The sequence below is a fragment of the Felis catus genome, chromosome C1 (assembly GCF_018350175.1).
Source record: "Felis catus isolate Fca126 chromosome C1, F.catus_Fca126_mat1.0, whole genome shotgun sequence".
Lineage (NCBI taxonomy): Eukaryota > Metazoa > Chordata > Mammalia > Carnivora > Felidae > Felis > Felis catus.
In genome coordinates, this window is record NC_058375.1 from 80,758,798 (window position 1) to 80,781,268 (window position 22,471).

The window sequence follows — 22,471 nt, forward strand, 5'->3', positions numbered from 1 at the left end:
TGGTCATGCCTGGAGATACTATAAAACATGTAATGTGATGACAAATCGCTTGCTTTTTATTTCTTTTTATTACAGCTAGGGCATTACATTGCATTTTTGGAATTCTGTGATACAGGAGAGGGTTATATTAACTATGAATTTCAGTTCAGCATAGGAAGGGGCATGTTACAGAATATGTGTTAGGTAAAGGATACATTATGTCGAAAGGTTGAGAACCCTATTGAGAGACAGACATAGGTAAGTGCAACTAAAACACAAGGCAACCACGGAAATACCTCAGAGAGGAAAAAGTATAAAGGGAGAACAAGGGAAAGAGATGTTATTGGCCATGGGGGATCTGGAAAGATCCGTGGAGTAAGGAAAATGTGAGCAGGCACTGACTGATGTCCTCTGTTAGAAGAACTACACAGATGTGGGGCTTGGGACCTGATGCCTCCAATGATGACCATTCCTTTTGGCATGACTTTGATTTTTATCAAGTTCTTTTTGATGTTCTTCCTGTTTCTCCCCTGCAGTGGCCCTCGTTCTGGGAAGTTCTAGTAGGTAGAGAATGACAAATCTCTAGCCCATGTAGTATCTTTTCCAGAATCTAAAAACTGTGGTCTCTTTAATAGTCTCTGGTTAATCTCTTCTTCAAGCTAATCTCCTTACTTCCTCCAACTGTTTCTCTTATAACTTGGTTTCATATTCCCTCGCCATCTGGGTCATTTTCCTCTGAACATGTTCCCATTTGTCAGCGGCCCTTTAAAAGTGTGGTACCTAGCATTAAATGTGATTTCCAGAGCTGAAATATGGAACTGTATTTCCTAATATCCCAAAAAGGGGGAAGTGTTATCGCTCTACACAGTGAGATCAGGATGGAGAAGGGAGCAGGGGAGGATCTATCTTAATCATCACTGTACTGCCAATATTGAAAACTTTTTCTTTTTTGTTTAAGCAAGTTAAATCTGAATTAAAAAAAAAATTTATTTAGTTTTGAGAGGCAGAGAGAGACAGAGCACAAGTGGGGAAGGGGCAGAAAGAGAGGGAGACAAGGAATCTGAAGCAGGCTCCAGGCTCTGAGCTGTCAACACTGAGCCCGACTCAGGCTCGAACTCACAAACTGTGAGATCATGACCCGAGCTGAAGTTGGACGCTTAACCGACTGAGCCACCCAGGTGCCCCTAAACTTGCAACTACAGTTCTGATTTCTGTGTCTTTTATTCATAGTTTTTGTTTTGAGGATTAAATGAAAATGTGGGTCTTATTAAAAGACACTAACAATTATTTTTTTTTTTAATGCTTATTTATTTTGAGAGGGAGGGAGGGAGGGAGAGTCTGAGTGTGCATGCGCAGGGGAGGGGCAGAGAGAGAGGGAGAGAGAGAATCCCAAGCAGGCTCTGTGCCGTCAGTGCTGAGCCTAACACAGGGCTCGATCCCACAAACCATGAGATCATGACCTGAGCCAACATCAAGTCACATGCCTAACCAACTGAGCCACCCAGGTGCCCCAACACTAGCAATTATTTTTATTTGCTGATAGGATGTGCATACTGCCATTGTATAGTAATTTCTTATCTGAAGACTTAACAGATTGGGCCCTGCCCACGTCCCAAGTCAATCTAACCAAGACTGGCAGGTATACCACCTTTTCTAGGGGGTTGGTCCATAAAGTGGAGTTAGTATTTCTGCCTTAAGGATGGATCTGATGTGTGTGTGGAAAGCCCCTGAATTCCTGTGTGTCCAGTGAACCTCTGCTTGAGCCCCACCATACGGATAATTTCACCTAGGCTCCTTATTTTTTCATCTCATTTTGGTCTGAGACTGAAACCCTGCAGTAACCTCACTGGCTCCTGACAACAGGCTGTCCCCTGGGGCTGAAACAGTCCCAGTTCATCTCCCTATTCTGATGCTACAGACACTTGAACCACAGTGACATCATCCATTGGTCTGAAACTTTGGAAGCCACAGAGAACCTCTACAAAGACATCACTGAGGCATAAATACTAGCTTGCTATCCACCATGAATTCAATGCCCTCGAATGACTGACCAAGGAATAGGGGACAGATTAGCCTCAGAAGTCTAAGCACTCTATGTCATTTCTACTGGCCACCCAAGTTCCAACATGCTTTTGCAGCTGAACAAGACGAGCTTGAAGGTAAACCAGGAGAGCAGGTCTGTTAGCTGATGTATCCCACCCCCTTAGAACAGTGCTTAGCACGTAACAGATGCTTAGATATGGTAGACATCTATCTTTGTTTTGCCCAGCATTCCTTTTTTTGAGAACTGCTTTTTCCCTACTCCACATTATTCTGATGGGGCTCCCAATCATGAGACTGAACAAGGTAGGAAATCATGTCATAAATCTGGAGCTCATTAATCTCCATGTCCCTAGTCCCTAGATTCCCTGCAGTTAAGCAGATATCTGCACTCCTTACTTCTGGAGAATCTGAGTCATGATGTCAAGAGGGCTGATGAATGTAGGTGGGTACATTCTGCAAGTACATCATTCAGAGACTAAACTTTATATGAATGTTGATCATGAAACCCAAGCCAACAAGGTAATACCAGTACCAGAATTTATCTTATTCACATTCAAATAAATTGGAGATAAAACTTTTTCAAAGTTCTGATAGATGGAATACAGTTTTTATAATGTCAGCTTTTCTGTTTCCTCAGAAAAAAATTTAATCTGTGAAATATGAAAAAAAATACATATTGGATTAAAATAATCCAACAAATTGGGGGGGGGACAGGAAAAGTTATGGTTTGCTTAAGGCTTTTTAAAAACTGTGGTAAAATATATAACATAAAATTTACCCTCTTACCCATTTTTAAGTGCACAGTTCATTGGTGTTAAGTATATTTACAATGCTGTCCAACTATCACCACTACCTCCCTCCAGAACTTTTTTATCATACCAAATGAAAACTCTGTACTCAAAAATTCGCCTTTCCGCCACTCTTCCCAGCTCCAGGTAACTGCTATTCTTTCTGTCTCTATGAATTTGCCTATTCTAGGCAAATTAACTAGAATTATGACTGCATTACATTAGAATTATAAGTTATACAATATTTTCTCCTTTTGTCTGGCTTATGTTATTTAGCACACATTTTCAAGGTTTATCGATATTGTGGCATGTATTAGAATTTCATTCTTCTTTAGGGCTAAATAATACTCCATTATTTGTATGTACCACATTCTATTATCCACTTATCTGTTGACAGACACTTGGGTTGTTTTCATCTTTTGGCTATTGTGCTATGAACACTGGGGTACAAGTATCTGGTTGAGTCCCTGCTTTCAATTATCTTGGGTATACCTAGAAGTGAAATTGGGTGGATCATGCAGTAATTCTATGCTTAACATTTTGAGGAATCTGTATAAAGCTTTTCAAAATGACTTATGAAGTAAAAATTTATTAACTTAGGAACTATATAAGCAATAAGTTATTCTTCACCTAATAATTCACGTATCATTACTGGAGACAGAAAGAGTGTTGTATTAAATAGAACAGAAGATACATCATTTCCCTGTAGTAAAGGAGGGAACAGGAATTTCCAAGTAGCTACAAGTCCCCAAAAAGTAAGAAGTCACAATAACTGCAACTTGCTAAAATGTAAACACCAGGATCTTTACACACATGAAATATAGTCTTAATAAAACTTAAAACTTTTATTCCTAAATTGTGTAAGAATAAATCCCAGGATGTGATCACACAACTGGTCTCTTTTATGCAAAATAATTGATCAGTACCTATCTAAAGTGCAAAGGTTATGAAAGATAATGAAAGACTGAAGAAAGTAGGGAACTAAGGAGCTCTGATATTGGATCTGGAACAGAAAAAGGACAATGGTGAAAAAACTAGTAAAATCCAAATAAAGACTGTTAGCTAACAGTACTGTATACCAGTATTAATATCGTCATTGTGATAACTATACTATGGTTACATAAGGTGCCAACCCTAGTGGAAGCTGGATGAATGATATATAGGAATTCTCTACCATTTCTGCAATTTTTGTGTGAATTTTAAGTGATTCCAAAATAAACGCTAAAAAGAATTATAATCTCTGGACTTCAGTGGGCACCTGAAATTGTTAAGCCAAATAATCAGAAATAGCAATAATAAATTTGAAGTTATAAGTCTCTTCCTTGAAAAGAGGCTTCAACATTCACGAAGAGGAGAAAAGACAATAATTTTATAGTTAGTGCCTCCAATAACCAATTTTCTCTTGCACCCTATTGCCATCTTGGCCTTACGTTTCTTCCTTCTAGATCCATCCTCCCAACACTTTTAACTCAGACTTTATTAAGAAGGCTCTCCCAACATTATATCTTCTTTAAAAAATTTTTTTTAAGGTTTATTTATTATTGAGAGACAGAGAGAGACAGAGCATAAGCATGGGGGGCAGAGAGAGAGGAGGAGACACAGAATCCGAAACAGGCTCCAGGCTCTGAGCCGTCGGCACAGAGCCCGATGCGGGGCTCAAACCCACAAACCGCAAGATCATGACCTGAGCCGAAGTCAGATGCTTAACTGACTGAGCCACCCAGGAGCGCCGAACATTTATATCTTCTTAACCATCCCTTTCAACTGTTGCCAAATCAATGTTTACAGTCCAGATTGTTCTCTGACCTTTGACAGTACACCCACTGGCCTACTGGACATCCCCACTTCCAAAGGCCACTGAAATTCAGCATGTATCTAAAGCTAATCCTTCATTTCACTCACTTACCCAAGTCAGAAATGTAGGACTCAGCTTAGACTTGTCCTCAATCATCCCCATCCCTACTCCTATGAGCAGACAGACCATCCTACCTACCATTATAACATTCAATATCTTCCATTTGCTAAAATATAAAGTTGAAATCCAGCCATCTTTATCATTGATAGACACAGTGAATTTGTACCCAAAAAAGCCAAAAGAGATTGTAGAAAGCAGTACTTATAAACTCAGAACATTTTCAATGTTGAAAACACATTTTTTTTTTTTGAAGGAGAGAGTACTTGCTTTGAAAGCACATATGCCAGAATTGGAATGATACAGAGATTAGCATGGCCCTTGTGTAAGGGTGACATGCAAATTTATGAAGTACACTTTTTTTTTAATAAAAGAGAGAGTGAGTGCAAGTGATAGAGAGAGAAAGGGACTCTTAAGCAGGCTCCACGCTCAGAGCAGAGCCCAATGTGGGGCTCGATCCCATGACCCTGAGATCATGATCTGAGCCGAAATCAAGAGTTGGACACTTAACTGACTGAGACACCCAGATGTCCCTGAGGTATACCATATTTTTAAGAAATTATACCAATTTTCCACAATCTCTGTCAGAGGACAGAAATAGAAGGAATACTTCCTAACTTATTCTAGGACACCATAATTACCCTAATACTAAAACCAGACTATGACATTACAGGAAAAGAAAACTACAAACCGGTATCTCTCATGAAGATAGATGCAAAAATCCTCAATAAAAATATTAGCAAATCAAATCCAACAATGTTTAAAAATAATTATACACCATAATCGAGTGGGATTTATCCCATGTATGTAAGGTGGTTTCAACATTCAAAAATCAACTGATGTAATGTATCACATCAACAGGCTAAAGAAGAAATATCACATGATAACATCAATAGATGGAGAAAAAGCATTTGACAAAATCCAATACCCATTTGTGATAAAAGCTCTTAGTAAAGTAGGAAGAGATGAAAACTTCCTCGATTTGATAAAGAATATTTCTAGAAAATACTTAATGGTGAGAAGCTTTCCCACTCAGATTAGGAACAAAGCAGGGATGTCCCCTTTCATCACTCTATTTCAACATTGTACTAGAAGTCCTAGCCAACGTAATAAGATAAAGAAATAAAAGATGTACTGATTAAGAAGGAAGGAATAAAACTGTCTTTGTTTGTAGATGGCATGATCATCTATGTAGAATATCTGAAAGAACTGACCAAAAAATTCCCAGAATAAGTGATTATAGCAAGGTTATAGAATATAAGGTTAATACATAAAAAGTTAATCACTGGTTTTGAAGCGGCAAGATGGCGGCTTAGGAGGACGCTGGGCTCACCGCGCGTCCTGCTGATCACTTAGATTCCACCTACACCTGCCTAAATAACCCAGAAAACCGCGAGAGGATTAGCAGAACGGAGTCACTGGAGCCAAACGCAGACGAGAGGCCCACGGAAGAGGGTAGGAAGGGCGGCGAGGCGGTGCGCGCTCCACGGACTGGCGGGAGGGAGCCGGGGCGGAGGGGCGGCTCCCCGGCCAAGCAGAGCCCCCGAGTCTGGCTTGCAAAAGCGGAGGGGCCTGACGGACTGTGCTCCCACAACAAGCGCGACTTAGCGTCTAGGAGGTCATAAGTTAACAGCTCTGCTCGGAAAGCGGGAAGGCTGGAGGACAAAGGGAGGGAGAGCTGCTGAGCCCCCTGACGACAGAGCTCAGTTTGGTGGGGAACAAAGGCGCTCGCCAGTGCCATCTCCCCCGCCCATCCCCCAGCCAAAATCCCAAAGAGAACCAGTTCCTGCCAGGGAACTTGCTCGCTCTTGCTTGTTCAGCGCAAACACCCAACTCTGTGCTTCTGCGGAGCCGGAGCCAAACCTCCAGCAGCGGATCTGACTCCCTCCCGCTGCCACAGGGCCCCTCCTGAAGTGGATCACCTAAGGAGAAGCGATCTAAGCCTGCCCCTCCTGCCCCTGTGCACCTTGCCTACCCACCCCAGCTAATATGCCAGATCCCCAGCATCACAAGCCTGGCAGTGTGCAAGTAGCCCAGACGGGCCACACCACCCCACAGTGAATCCCGCCCCTAGGAGAGGGGAAGAGAAGGCACACACCAGTCTGACTGTGGCCCCAGCGGTGGGCTGGGGGCACACATCAGGTCTGACTGCGGCCCCGCCCACCGACTCCAGTTATACACCACAGCACAGGGGAAGTGCCCTGCAGGTCCTCACCACGCCAGGGACTATCCAAAATGACCAAGCGGAAGAATTCCCCTCAGAAGAATCTCCAGGAAATAACAACAGCTAATGAGCTGATCAAAAAGGATTTAAATAATATAACAGAAAGTGAATTTAGAATAATAGTCATAAAATTAATTGCTGGGCTTGAAAACAGTATACAGGACAGCACAGAATCTCTTGCTACAGAGATCAAGGGACTAAGGAACAGTCACGAGGAGCTGAAAAACGCTTTAAACGAAATGCATAACAAAATGGAAACCACCACAGCTCGGCTTGAAGAGGCAGAGGAGAGAATAGGTGAACTAGAAGATAAAATTATGGAAAAAGAGGAAGCCGAGAAAAAGAGAGATAAAAAAATCCAGGAGTATGAGGGGAAAATTAGAGAACTAAGTGATACACTAAAAAGAAATAATATACGCATAATTGGTATCCCAGAGGAGGAAGAGAGAGGGAAAGGTGCTGAAGGGGTACTTGAAGAAATAATAGCTGAGAACTTCCCTGAACTGGGGAAGGAAAAACGCATTGAAATCCAAGAGGCACAGAGAACTCCCTTCAGACGTAACTTGAATCGATCTTCTGCACGACATATCATAGTGAAACTGGCAAAATACAAGGATAAAGAGAAAATTCTGAAAGCAGCAAGGGGTAAACGTGCCCTCACATATAAAGGGAGACCTATAAGACTCGTGACTGATCTCTCTTTTGAAACTTGGCAGGCCAGAAAGGATTGCCACGAGATTTTCAGGGTGCTAGACAGAAAAAATATGCAGCCGAGAATCCTTTATCCAGCAAGTCTGTCATTTAGAATAGAAGGAGAGATAAAGGTCTTCCCAAACAAACAAAAACTGAAGGAATTTGTCACCACTAAACCAGCCCTACAAGAGATCCTAAGGGGGACCCTGTGAGACAAAGTCCCAGAGACATCACTATAAGCATAAAACATACAGACATCACAATGACTCTAAACCCGTATCTTTCTATAATAACACTGAATGTAAATGGATTAAATGCGCCAACCAAAAGACATAGGGTATCAGAATGGATAAAAAAACAAGACCCATCTATTTGCTGTCTACAAGAGACTCAGTTTAGACCTGAGGACACCTTTAGATTGAGAGTGAGGGGATGGAGAACTATTTATCATGCGACTGGAAGCCAAAAGAAAGCTGGAGTAGCCATACTTATATCAGACAAACTAGACTTTAAAGTAAAGGCTGTAACAAGAGATGAAGAAGGACATTATATAATAGTTACAGGGTCTATCCATCAGGAAGAGCTAACAATTATAAATGTCTATGCGCCGAATACCGGAGCCCCCAAATATATAAAACAATTACTCATAAACATAAGCAACCATATTGATAAGAATGTGGTAATTACAGGGGACTTTAACACCCCACTTACAGAAATGGACAGATCATCTAGACACACGGTCAATAAAGAAACAAGGGCCCTGAATGAGACATTGGATCAGATGGACTTGACAGATATATTTAGAACTCTGCATCCCAAAGCAACAGAATATACTTTCTTCTCGAGTGCACATGGAACATTCTCCAAGATAGATCATATACTGGGTCACAAAACAGCCCTTCATAAGTTTACAAGAATTGAAATGATACCATGCATACTTTCAGACCACAATGCTATGAAGCTTGAAATCAACCACAGAAAAAAGTCTGGAAAACCTCCAAAGGCATGGAGGTTAAAGAACACCCTACTAACGAATGAGTGGGTCAACCAGGCAATTAGAGAAGAAATTAAAAAATATATGGAAACAAATGAAAATGAAAATACAACAATCCAAACGCTTTGGGACGCAGCGAAGGCAGTCCTGAGAGGAAAATACATTGCAATCCAGGCCTATCTCAAGAAACAAGAAAAATCCCAAATACAAAATCTAACAGCACACCTAAAGGAACTAGAAGCAGAACAGCAAAGGCAGCCTAAACCCAGCAGAAGAAGAGAAATAATAAAGATCAGAGCAGAAATAAACAATATAGAATCTAAAAAAACCGTAGAGCAGATCAACGAAACCAAGAGTTGGTTTTTTGAAAAAATAAACAAAATTGACAAACCTCTAGCCAGGCTTCTCAAAAAGAAAAGGGAGATGACCCAAATAGATAAAATCATGAATGAAAATGGAATTATTACAACCAATCCCTCAGAGATACAAACAATTATCAGGGAATACTATGAAAAATTATATGCCAACAAATTGGACAACCTGGAAGAAATGGACAAATTCCTGAACACCCACACTCTTCCAAAACTCAATCAGGAGGAAATAGAAAGCTTGAACAGACCTATCACCAGCGAAGAAATTGAATCAGTTATCAAAAATCTCCCAACAAATAAGAGTCCAGGATCAGATGGCTTCCCAGGGGAGTTCTACCAGACGTTTAAAGCAGAGATAATGCCTATCCTTCTCAAGCTATTCCAAGAAATAGAAAGGGAAGGAAAACTTCCAGACTCATTCTATGAAGCCAGTATTACTTTGATTCCTAAACCAGACAGAGACCCAGTAAAAAAAAGAGAACTACAGGCCAATATCCCTGATGAATATGGATGCAAAAATTCTCAATAAGATACTAGCAAATCGAATTCAACGGCATATAAAAAGAATTATTCACCATGATCAAGTGGGATTCATTCCTGGGATGCAGGGCTGGTTCAACATTCGCAAATCAATCAACGTGATACATCACATTAACAAAAAAAAAGAGAAGAACCATATGATCCTGTCAATCGATGCAGAAAAGGCCTTTGACAAAATCCAGCACCCTTTCTTAATAAAAACCCTTGAGAAAGTCGGGATAGAAGGAACATACTTAAAGATCATAAAAGCCATTTATGAAAAGCCCACAACTAATATCATCCTCAATGGGGAAAAACTGAGAGCTCTTTCCCTGAGATCAGGAACACGACAAGGATGCCCACTCTCACCGCTGCTGTTTAACATAGTGCTGGAAGTTCTAGCATCAGCAATCAGACAACAAAAGGAAATCAAAGGCATCAAAATTGGCAAAGATGAAGTCAAGCTTTCGCTTTTTGCAGATGACATGATAGTATACATGGAAAATCCGATAGACTCCACCAAAAGTCTGCTAGAACTGATACAGGAATTCAGCAAAGTTGCAGGATACAAAATCAATGTACAGAAATCAGTTGCATTCTTATACACTAACAATGAAGCAACAGAAAGACAAATAAAGAAACTGATCCCATTCACAATTGCACCAAGAAGCATAAAATACCTAGGAATAAATCTAACCAAAGATGTAAAGGATCTGTATGCTGAAAACTATAGAAAGCTTATGAAGGAAATTGAAGAAGATTTAAAGAAATGGAAAGACATTCCCTGCTCATGGATTGGAAGAATAAATATTGTCAAAATGTCAATACTACCCAAAGCTATCTACACATTCAATGCAATCCCAATCAAAATTGCACCAACATTCTTCTCGAAACTAGAACAAGCAATCCTAAAATTCATATGGAACCACAAAAGGCCCCAAATAGCAAAAGGAATTTTGAAGAAGAAGACCAAAGCAGGAGGCATCACAATCCCAGACTTTAGCCTCTACTACAAAGCTGTCATCATCAAGACAGCATGGTATTGGCGCAAAAACAGACACATAGACCAATGGAATAGAATAGAAACCCCAGAACTAGACCCACAAACGTATGGCCAACTCATCTTTGACAAAGCAGGAAAGAACATCCAATGGAAAAAAGACAGCCTCTTTAACAAATGGTGCTGGGAGAACTGGACAGCAACATGCAGAAGGTTGAAACTAGACCACTTTCTCACACCATTCACAAAAATAAACTCAAAATGGATAAAGGACCTAAATGTGAGACAGGAAACCATCAAAACCTTAGAGGAGAAAGCAGGAAAAGACCTCTCTGACCTCAGCCGTAGCAATCTCTTACTCGACACATGCCCAAAGGCAAGGGAATTAAAAGCAAAAGTGAATTACTGGGACCTTATGAAGATAAAAAGCTTCTGCACAGCAAAGGAAACAACCAACAAAACTAAAAGGCAACCAACGGAATGGGAAAAGATATTCGCGAATGACATATCGGACAAAGGGCTAGTATCCAAAATCTATAAAGAGCTCACCAAACTCCACACCCGAAAAACAAATAACCCAGTGAAGAAATGGGCAGAAAACATGAATAGACACTTCTCTAAAGAAGACATCCGGATGGCCAACAGGCACATGAAAAGATGTTCAGCGTCGCTCCTCATCAGGGAAATACAAATCAAAACCACACTCAGGTATCACCTCACGCCAGTCAGGGTGGCCAAAATGAACAAATCAGGAGACTATCGATGCTGGAGAGGATGTGGAGAAACGGGAACCCTCTTGCACTGTTGGTGGGAATGCAAATTGGTGCAGCCGCTCTGGAAAGCAGTGTGGAGGTTCCTCAGAAAATTAAAAATAGACCTACCCTATGACCCAGCAATAGCACTGCTAGGAATTTATCCAAGGGATACAGGAGTACTGATGCATAGGGCCACTTGTACCCCAATGTTCATAGCAGCACTCTCAACGATAGCCAAATTATGGAAAGAGCCTAAATGTCCATCAACTGATGAATGGATAAAGAAATTGTGGTTTATATACACAATGGAATATTACGTGGCAATGAGAAAAAATGAAATATGGCCTTTTGTAGCAACGTGGATGGAACTGGAGAGTGTGATGCTAAGTGAAATAAGCCATACAGAGAAAGACAGATACCATATGGTTTCATTCTTATGTGGATCCTGAGAAACTTAACAGGAACCCATGGGGGAGGGGAAGGAAAAAAAAAAAAAAAACAGGTTAGAATGGGAGAGAGCCAAAGCATAAGAGACTCTTAAAAACTGAGAACAAACTGAGGGTTGATGGGGGGTGGGAGGGAGGAGAGGGTGGGTGATGGGTATTGAAGAGGGCACCTTTTGGGATGAGCACTGGATGTTGTATGGAAACCAATTAGTCAATAAATTTCATAAAAAAAAAAAGAATAAACATTAAAAAAAGAAATGGAGAAATAAAAAAAAAACAAAAAAAAAGTTAATCACTTTCCTACTAAACACTGACTTTAGAAGTTAAAAACATATTACCATTTACATTAGCACCCTAAACAATGAAATACTTAGGTAAAAATCTAACAAAATATGTTCAGATCTGTCTATATGAAGAAAACTATGAAACTCAGATGAAAAAAATCAAAGAAGTAAATAAATAGAGAGATACTCTACGTTTGTGTATAGGAAAACTCAATATTGTCAAGATGTCAGTTCTTCTCAATTTGATCTACAGATTCAAAGTAATCCCACTCAAAATCTCAGCAAGTTATCTTACAGATTTCAACAAACTGATTTTAAAGTTTGAATAGAGAGGCAAAAGACAGAGACTAGCCAACACAACACTGAAGAAGAACAAAGTTGGAGGACTAACACTATTCAACTTCAAGACTAACTATAAAGCTATACAATCAAGACAGTGTGGTATTGGTGAAAGAAGAGATACATAGATTAAAAGAATAGAACAGAGAGGGGTGCCTGGGTGGCTCAGTCAGTTGGGCAGCCAACTTTGGCTCAGGTCATTATCTCACGGTTCGTGGGTTCGAGCTCCACATTGGGCTCTGTGCTGACAGCTCAGAGCCTGGAGTCTGCTTCGGATTCTGTGTCTCCCTCTCTCTCTCACCCTCCCCGGCTAATGCTCTGTGTGTGTGTGTGTGTCTCTTCCTCAAAAATAAATAAACATAAAAAAAAAAAAAAGAATAGAACAGAGAGCCAGAATACGATTAATTGACATTTGACAAAAGAGCAAAGGCAACACAATGGAGCAAAGACAGCCTTTTCAACAACTGGATATCCACGTGCAAAAAAGAACTTCGACACAGACCCTACACCTTTCACAAAAACTAACTCAAAATGTATTACAGACCTAAATGTAAAATGCAAAACTATGAAATTCCTAGAAGATAACATAGGAGAAAATCTAGATGACCTTGTTTTCAGAGATAACACCAAAGGCATGATCCATGAGAAAAATAATTGATATGCTGGCCTTCAATAAAATAAAAAATTTCTCTCCTTCAAAAGACATTGTCAAGAGAATGAAAGAACAAGCCACAGACTGGGAGAAAATATTTATAAAAGATGTGCCTAGTAAAGGACTGGTACCCAAAATATACCAAAAAAAAAAAAAAGTTTTAAAACTTAACAGTAAGAAAATGAGCAACCCAATTAAGAAATGGACCAAAGATCTTAACAGGTACTTCATCAAAGAAGATAGACAGATGGCAAACCAGCATATGACAAGATGCTCCACATCATATGTCATTATGGAAATGCAAACTAAAACAACAAAATACCCATAAGAATGGGTACCCATAAGAAGTATAAATAAGCAGAGCACAAAAGATGTTTAAGGCAGTAAAACTATCTTGTATGAAATTGCAATGCTAAATACATGTCATTATACATTTGTCAACACCTACAGAATATACAACACCAAGAGTGAAAGATAGTGTTAACTATGGACTGTGGGTGATAATGATGTGCCAGTGTAGGTTCATCGGTTGTAATAAATGTACCACTCTGGTACAGGATGCTGACAATGGAAGAGGCTATGCGTATACAGTGGCAGAGGGCATATGGGAAATTTCTGTGCCTCCTGCTGAATTCTGCTGTAAACTTAAAATTGCTCTAAAAAATAAATTTAAAAAGTGAGAGAAAGAAACAAACGAGTATACTAACATTTCTATTAGCCATGTGATCATCTATTTGTGTATTATGGATTAGAAAATACCGCAAGGATGAGTTAGTTCTTTTTGCTGTTCGTAAGTTCTACAAAGAAAAGAAATTTATTGTTGACTGGAAGGCAAAAAAAAATATCAGAATATCATTCCACATTTAGTGAAAGGTTGTACAAATTTGGAAGATAGAATTCCAATTCCAACCAGGCCTAGCAGAAATAAAAACAAGCAAAGTTCTTCATTGTATAAACAATGAAATTGAATAAAGTCAGAGGAATTGTTCTGACCATATATTTAGAATACTTTGTGCTGATCTGGCCACACTATGATCAGAAAGCCAACTCAGAAAAGAATGAGGTATGGTGGGGGAATCTGAATTAGCCTAGAAACCTAAATACCCTAATTACTTCCATATAAAACGGGATTAAGATTCTTTACCATTCCTTATTATTGAAATTCACAAACTAAATTTGACTATTGCTTCAGTCGTCACTTTTAATGAATCAAAGTGATAGAAAGTAAAAATCATGAAAACATTTAACCAAACTTCATTTAATTATTGTTTTATCATATGAACTTTCATGTAAACATGATTTAGATCTTTTGGTGAATGTCACTGTAATCCCAAATCTCTAGTTTAGGGAAATAATAACATCCAACTCAATCAGAAGTGGAGTTGGAACTAAACTTTTATGAACTATCTTATAGTCATTTTCTCTTATTAGAGTAAGCTACCATGTTGTTGTAGTAGAGCTCAGTAAGGTTTTGCTGCTCATTAAGTTAATAATTAGTTCTCCATATTGGTTACTAAGACATACAAATGCCAGATATGGTGGTCCCCAAGAGTGTGTTAGCAGAGTTAGGAAAAGTTCTAAGGTACCTCTAATCAGACAATATTCTACAAGTTAGTCACATACCACATCTTCATATACTGGCTTCCCCTCTTGAGAACATCTATGCTTCAGAGCCAACTGGGCCTGTTCCAAATAGCCCTGCTTTGGTGGACTTTCCTAGTACATCATTTTAGAATCAAGAATCAAAGACTCTTAAAGCTGGGAGGAAACTTAAAGATCAAAAATGATATCACAGGAAAAAGTATAATCTGGTAAGATGCTGTTCAACCCTTTCTTGTGTCTACCCTGTTGATTAAAACAACAAAACAAAACAAAACAAATAATCCAGAAGAATCTTCCCCTTTTATTACAGATATCAGGGTTGCTTTATGTGTAAATATAGAATTGTCTCATTTTTCCAGTGCAGGATCAAAAGCAGCCTGTATCGGAACTTTACCAAAACCTATTGTTTATTCACAATTTATCCTAACCCTTCATTTCTTCTGATGGAAGTAATTTTCCTGTGCTTTATAATAAAAACACAGCAACCAGAACCTGGATGTTTACAGTGTTTTGCCAACAACTAAAGCAAACAATACCCCAAATCTGAACTGGCTATGTAGACAAAAGAAATCAAATAATTACTTCAGAGTTCCAAAACCAATTTATTGGTCTAATGAGGGCTAGACTCCAACTTGGACACTCAACTGTTTTCAGGTCCCTAGTGAGATAAATGTTTTAGCATGTATTTTTAGCTAGGAGTTATTTTTATTTTAATAGCACTGCTTTTAAATAACTTTTCCTTAAAAAAAAACCCCAAACCCAAAAACCAAATAAAAGACCCTCCAGCATTTCTAACTTTATGATTCTCTAATTGAATTATGTGATTCAATTATGAAGCAATGGTTAGTTCACTTTACCCAACTTTTATCTTTTTGCGTTTAGAATCATTCTCAGAAATCCAAATTGGCTGATTACTGAACAAGTTCTAATTACTCCCCAAAGTCCAGGGAGCCTGGACTTTTAGGATTGTTCACTGTTTGGCTGGGAAACAGGCTTCTTCTTGTAGTGCCTGATCTGCTATGGATTTAAAAACTGTCTTAAATGGCTATTTGTTCTAGGTTCTTTGAAGTACATTTGCTGCTCCTGCCTTCTGGAACTATTCTGACAGACATGCTGAAGCCTCATGCCATATTCTTCACTATGTAGTTTGTGCAGCCGGGAAAAATGGGATAACGGCTCATAAACCTGCTCTCACCTCCAAAAGAGGGCTTGGGATTTAAAACACCTCCGAATAATCGCAATGATGTTTCTGTCTAGAACCCTGACGGAAGTCAGCCAGTTCAGTCCCTAGTCCGCATGATCCCTCCTTCCTAGCCTTGCTCTTGGGGCCATGCCCGCCTCCTACATTCTATACCCCTCTGAGCATAAATGCCCTCCATGTCTCGTTGTCATCTCGGTCATCTACGGTGCCCAGCTCACAGCAGTTATTTGATGAAAAATAGTAACACATTTGTGAATAATTTATTTGCAAATAATTATAACCAGCTGTAAATAATAGCAAGCTTATAAAATAGTAATTCAGAAATAAAGAACTTCAAAGGATAGACATTCAGATTATAATCAGTAAAATCTTGCTCTGATACCTAGGTCTTAACATCCAAGGAAATGGCATCAGAAAGCAATTCTACATCAGGGCGCCTGGGTAGCTCAGTCGTTAAGTGTCCAAGTCTTAATGTCGGCTCAGGTCATGATCTCATAGTTTGTGAGATTGAGCCCTCACAGAGCAGAACCTGCTTGGAATTCTCTCTCTCACACTCTCTCAAAATAAATAAATAAGCATTAAAAAAAAAGAAAAAGAAAAAGAAAACAAGTCTACATTGATAGCTGCAGGTCCTTTCCAAAAATAAAAAATAATTCAATGAATAACATTTTCCTTAAGAATCAAGCAGCATTTTGGCAGAATGGCAATAAAGGAAGACCTGAGTTCCTAAGGCTTGGTTATGTTTCCTAACCCTTTTCAATATGAAGAGAGCTCAGCCATTTTAAACTTGCCGTGGCACTCTGAGGAGAGGTGAGGTCCACGATCCCACGCTTTTTGGTAAGTAGGAGGACACGGCACACCTGGCTAGTGGGGATGGAGAGAGTCCCAGTAATAAAGATGTCCCAGGGAGCAGTGGATCACAATTCACTTCTCAGTGGAATCAAGAGGGACAAAAGGGGGGTAGTAGAAGCGGAGATATTTAGCTGACTGACCAAGAAGGAAGACAGTGCTTTGGTGGGAGCTGAGATCAGGAGTGGCTGATTTCTATCACAGTGTGTTCCAGTTCCCTCCGTGTGAGTTATTAATGAAAGACCTCTCTAAGCACCTGACACATCACTAAACTCTATAGGGGATAACGACAAAACTAGAAGACTTAGTTTTTGAACCTTAAAGTGCTCACAATCTAATCTGGGGAAGGAGAAAATTAACGGAGGTTAAGATGACTAGAAAACAATTACATGCTAACTTATAAGTTCAAGAGGAGTTCACAGAAGGGACAGATCTGGATAGAATGACAGCATAAGGCAAAGCTCTGAAGAAGCTTCCAGAAATGAGGGAATGAATTATGTAACTGAGAATCGGTCCCATGTTGATGAGCTCCTCCTTGATTCAGAAAGATGTCCTTGAATGGTGGCCCAGCAGAAGAAAGCTGAGATTCACTGGTAAATCCTGACAGACTGCTTTTGGAAGGGCTGGAGACTGTGATGAAAATACAACAAGAGAGCCAAAAAAGAAAGAACAGAGAAGCAAATAATCCTTGGTTGTTTTCATGCCTGAAGGGGCTCACTGTGGCATGAAAATCAACATGAAAACAGTTAGGCATACCACATCATCCAAGCTGGGCACTGTGCAGACATTCCTTGGCTTAAGTTAAAAAAAAAAAAAAATTAACTCCTTGTTAGCCTCTCGGTTTTTGGAAGAGAACATTTAACCTAGTGACCAAGGGGGCGGAGGAGGACCTAGGAATTATCACAGAGGACCCTTATGTACATACTAGTTTTGTTCACATAAGACTGTGAAGTAGGTGTTATGGTCCCTGTCGTAAAGATGAAGAAAAGGAAGTTTATGGACATTAAACAGGTCACTTAAGCTTGCCTAAATATCAGAATGGCAGACCTAGATTCTGAACCCCAGTATGTGTGTTGCCCAAGCCCATTTCCTCTTTTCCATGTAAAGAATATATACTTGGTTACCCTTAGAGAGGAGAGAAATCTATGTTTCATTTGTAGTGTAGCCTAGAGCTGAGCCTGGAGCTGGGAGTGAGAAGAACTGGTTTTTCTTGTTCATGCTTTGCTATTAGTCCTAAGACTCTGGACAAGGCATCCCCCCCCCCCCCTCCACACCCCTTAACTCTATTATCTAAGCTTTAAAAAGAGAGTGTGAGATTAAATCATTGCTAAGGTATTATCTGTACAAGTTTATGATTATATGTGTACAAGTATCCCCACCAGGGAATAACTTACTGTGACTATTCTAACAAAAAGAAGAAGGGAAATATGAAGGAACACATTGATCTTTGTATATAGAAATCCACCAAGATAATAATAATAAGCAATTTTACAAGTATTAACTCTTCTGTCACAGGCTCTAGGACTCTAAAGAGGAAGGGTTCAGGGACAGCAGATTTGTCTTGATACTGTGCATAATAAGCCTACTGCCCTCACTAACATGACCTGCGTCTAGTCCTTCATGATGTGTATGAGACCTACTAGTCACCCCTTTATACTGCTACCACCCTTTATGGTCCTCAAGACAGAGTGTGAAGGCTAGAAAGCAACACGGTCCACTCAGGGAGCCCACACATAAGTGAAACAGAGGTAAGAGACCACACAGACCACATATCCTGCATGGGGAAGTCACTAGTGAGCTCTGGCTAATTTTTGCACTGTGGTCACGTGCCCTTCCAATTTTTCAAAAAGAGCCAGAAATGTGGGTTTTGTGCAATGTGAAATACGCTGATCAACTACATGGTCCAACTACTGACCAACTATATGAATAAGACAAAACATGTCTGTATCTGTATGTGGCCCAAAGAGCATCAGTCTGCTTCAGAATTAGCTGATAAAAAAGAAGAGTCAGGAGGCCTGAGGAGTGCTTGTCTTAGAAATGAAAAAAAGAGCTTACTGAAGCAGACGAAGAATAGGCACTGGGAAAAACCTTATCCAATTCACATCTGGATGAAGTCCATCAGTGACCCACAAGCTCTTACACATCTATCTCATAATGCTTCGAGTTTTTGTCAACACCTATCTGCTTCCTACAGCCCACAGCAACAAAACCCTTCAAACAAAGGTGAGTGCGCTGGGTTCAGGGACAGAAAAAAGGGACAGAACTGTTAAACATTAAAACTAAGTTCTATTTCTCAATAGACCTGAGGTAACAGTGTAGTTTCTGTAGCAGAAACTGATCAAGGCAGCTGCCCAAGATTGGAGGTTAACAGGCTAAACCCCAGGGTCTTTGTAAAGAAAGTAAGGTAGGAGAGGATGTCAAGGGGAAGATGAAAACTGGGGCTTCAACGTGGATCCCTCTGGGAGGTCAGAGGTATGAATGAGAGAGAGGCAGAAAGAAAGAATGGTCAAAGCATGAAAAGAGACACAAGAGAGAAGGCTATTGGATAGGCAAGACGGCAGGCGCATAACCAAGCTTTTGAATGCATGTATGTGAGTGATAGGTGTTCCTTGAATAAACCGTGAGGAACCCCAGAAAGAATCTAAGAGCTAAGTCACCGTCACGATTTCAAGAACACATTTTGGGCTTCCACTCTATCTATGACACTATGAGGTCCAGTACATTCAAGGAGCATGAAGTCATTCCAGCAGGAGGTGAGGAGTTAGCAGTTTTGAGTGGTAGGCAATCACCTTCTCAGCAGAGACAGTGGCCTGTTTAAAAGCAAGTGGATCTGACATTTGTGCTTCTTAGACTGTGGCCTTTTATCATTCCCATTTGATAGGGAGGAGAAATTAAGCTCAGAGAGGCCAGATGATTAGTTTCAAGTCACACACCTAATTATCGACAAAGCTGATAGTAAAACCCAAACCTCCTGATTCCCAGTATGGCACTTTTTCTCCCGTACCACAACTAAGATATAGCACATGGATGCAAACCAGAGAAAACAATACTATGGCACTTTAAAGAAAAAATGTTTAGCAAATACTCAGGGGGAATTCTTCATGAAGCCTGTAAAATAAAAAGGGGGAATTCTTCTATGACCCGAAGATTGGAAGTGTGCCACACAGAAGCCTCACCCAGTTCCCAGAGAGAGAAGGGAAATCCACACCTCCACGGACTCCCAGCCCCCACCCTGCCCCACTTCTGGCCTCCTTTGGCAGTGAACAGTGAGGAACTTTTTTCTCCCCATGTGACTGCACACAGGTGAATCACAGCTCCTTGAAAAGCTGAAACAGGACAGTTGGCTTAGGAATAATAAAAACAGCAACAGATCAAGTCCCTTGAGCTTCGGGTGCTGCCTCCACTAACAAGACTTATCTACAAAATCCGGTATCGTGTAAGCAAATCTTTAGAAAAACAGCATCTGGAGCTTTGAAGATGTGGACACAATTGATCTGAGCATGTGACACCTGTCTTTAGAGAAAAGCAATTATTTAGCCCATAAGAGCAAATGTGTTTTCACAAACTGTCAGCTATAAACACTTGTAAAAAATTGCTTTGTGAAAGATCTGTATAAATGGCTTAAAGGTGAAATCAGAAAGACCAAGAATGCAAAACGGTATTCTGGTAACAAATGGAATTTGCTGCCCTTTGCAACTCTACAGCTGATCCTGCCACAGATTTCATTCTTTATGATAGAATATGGAATTTGTGACATCATGACATATGAAAGTTATAAACCTAGTATTCACACTTCTCAAAAGGAATGATCCACATGTTCTTCCTATAATTCAAAGGTCTTCTCAGCAGGAAACTTCTTGCTGTTTGTTAAGTTTACTAATTTGTTTTGAGAGAGAGAGAAAGAAAGTGCAAGCAGGGAAGGGACAGAGAGAAGGAGAGACAGAATCCCAAGTAGGCCCTGCACTGACAGTGCCCAATGCGGGGCTCAAACTCACGAACCGTGAGATCATGAGCTGATCAAGGTCGGATGCTTAACCAATTGAGCCACCCAGGCACCCGACTTCCTACTGTTTTTAAGAGTGTGCGATACCAGCTCAAGTTCTCTGGCCTATTTCTAATCCAACCCTTCCACTCCTTTAAACAAAAATGCTAAAGTATCTTTTTGTGTAAGCCACAATAGTGTTTGAAATTTGCAAGGTGTTTACTCGTTCCCCTTAGTAAACCAAAGATAATCATAGTTATCAACGCTGACTGGAAAGTCTTTTTGAAGAATATTTTTATAATTATTTGCCAATGTGCCTTAGAGAAAATCAGAGTTTGTCCTTTTGACCCTGTGGAAAAGGCTCCATGGAAGGCGAGAAACACGTGGCTGACATCTAATAAAATGCTGTCCTGGTGTAAGGAGAATCTTAACGCCCATACTCCACGTAGAGAAGTAGTAACTTTTCCACAGCTGATTTAACTTCATACATGTCTAACACTAGAAAAAGAAATTCATGACCAGGAAGCTTCACTGTATTCATGCTACAAAATAAGGATTATACCAGGAGGCCAGGAGAAAAATCACCAAAAAGCAGCTACCAAAGAGGAAATGCTAGCCTAAAAAGGTATGGTTTCACCCAATGACTTGTGGGGAGGGAAATAAGAAATCCAAAAGACAGACTATGAAGAAGATGGCATTTAGTCCCCAGAGACTGTTACAAAACGTTTGCATGTATACACTGTATGCATGTATACTTAGGGGGTGTGTGTGTGTGTGTGTGTGTGTGTGTGTGTGTGTGTGTATCTCTATCTCTATAGATATATATCTAGATAAATCTCTATCGATATACACACATATCTATACATGGATATCTATATATTTATATCTATATCTATGTATTTTTAAAAATAAGGTAAAGCCCTAAGTTGTTCCAGGACACTCAGGCATTAAAGTAAAGCAACTGTTCATGAAAATGTTTTGGAGCCTAATATAGGCGGTGGCTGTACAACACTGCATGTACTCACTGCCACTGAATCGTACACTTTAAAATGGTTAATTTTATGCTGTGTGAATTTCACCTCAATGAAGAAAATAAAGTAAAGCAACAGTATTCTGCTTAAGATGAATGTGAAACTTGCCACTTCCTTTTGCTTTCTTTGACAAAGGCAATATTTAAATGTTATCAAAAAATCCTTAGATGAATTCCAGGGATTAATTTAGCGGGGGCAAAAGTTAACCAAGGAGCAGTTATGCAGTGCTTTGACTCTTTCCTTCCTGTATCCTTCCCTCGCCAACTTCTCTTTAACAGGTGCTGGGATTGCCAAGATGAGTAACACATCCCACCTTTCCTCAAGTTCAGAGACTGCATTTAATTTCTCAACTCTCCAGGCTGCTTCCATAGGAGCTCTGGTTCTAGACATCTCCAAATCTTTAATGAGGGCACTTGACTAGGACCGCTCCCATCCCATACTCAATTATTTGTGTTTTCTGCGTTCCCTTCTTATCCTTTTTCCCTCACACCAGATGGAGGTTTTTAAAATGCTAAGCTAAAACGGGTGTTTATTGATTTTCAGATGCTATAAAAATAGAGCTATCCCCATTCATTTGAAACTTTAAAGAAAGGCCCTTCAGAGGCTGTGAAACTAAGACTGATTCTAGGAATCACATATTTAACTGAAGATTGTTTCAAAGATTTTCTTTCTCTTCATCCCACCCTCTGTTCTCACTTAGCCAACCAGTGCCTCCCACCATTCTCTCCCACAAGGCCAGAGCTCTCCCAGTTCCTGCCTCTGACCACACGTGAGCCCTTTCTTTGGAAACAGCTTTGTTTTCATCGC

General features: G+C 40.0%; 1 protein-coding gene and 1 non-coding gene across 3 annotated transcripts in view; one reads left to right on the forward strand and one right to left on the reverse strand.

The window, feature by feature from the left end:
- ALG14 (ALG14 UDP-N-acetylglucosaminyltransferase subunit) overlaps positions 1-22,471 on the reverse strand; it is a 107,652-nt gene that overhangs the window by 27,432 nt on the left and 57,749 nt on the right. The window lies entirely within an intron of this gene.
- LOC111562064 lies at positions 4,985-5,088 on the forward strand. Its single transcript, XR_002745123.1, has one exon. It is a non-coding gene; the product is annotated as a U6 spliceosomal RNA (small nuclear RNA).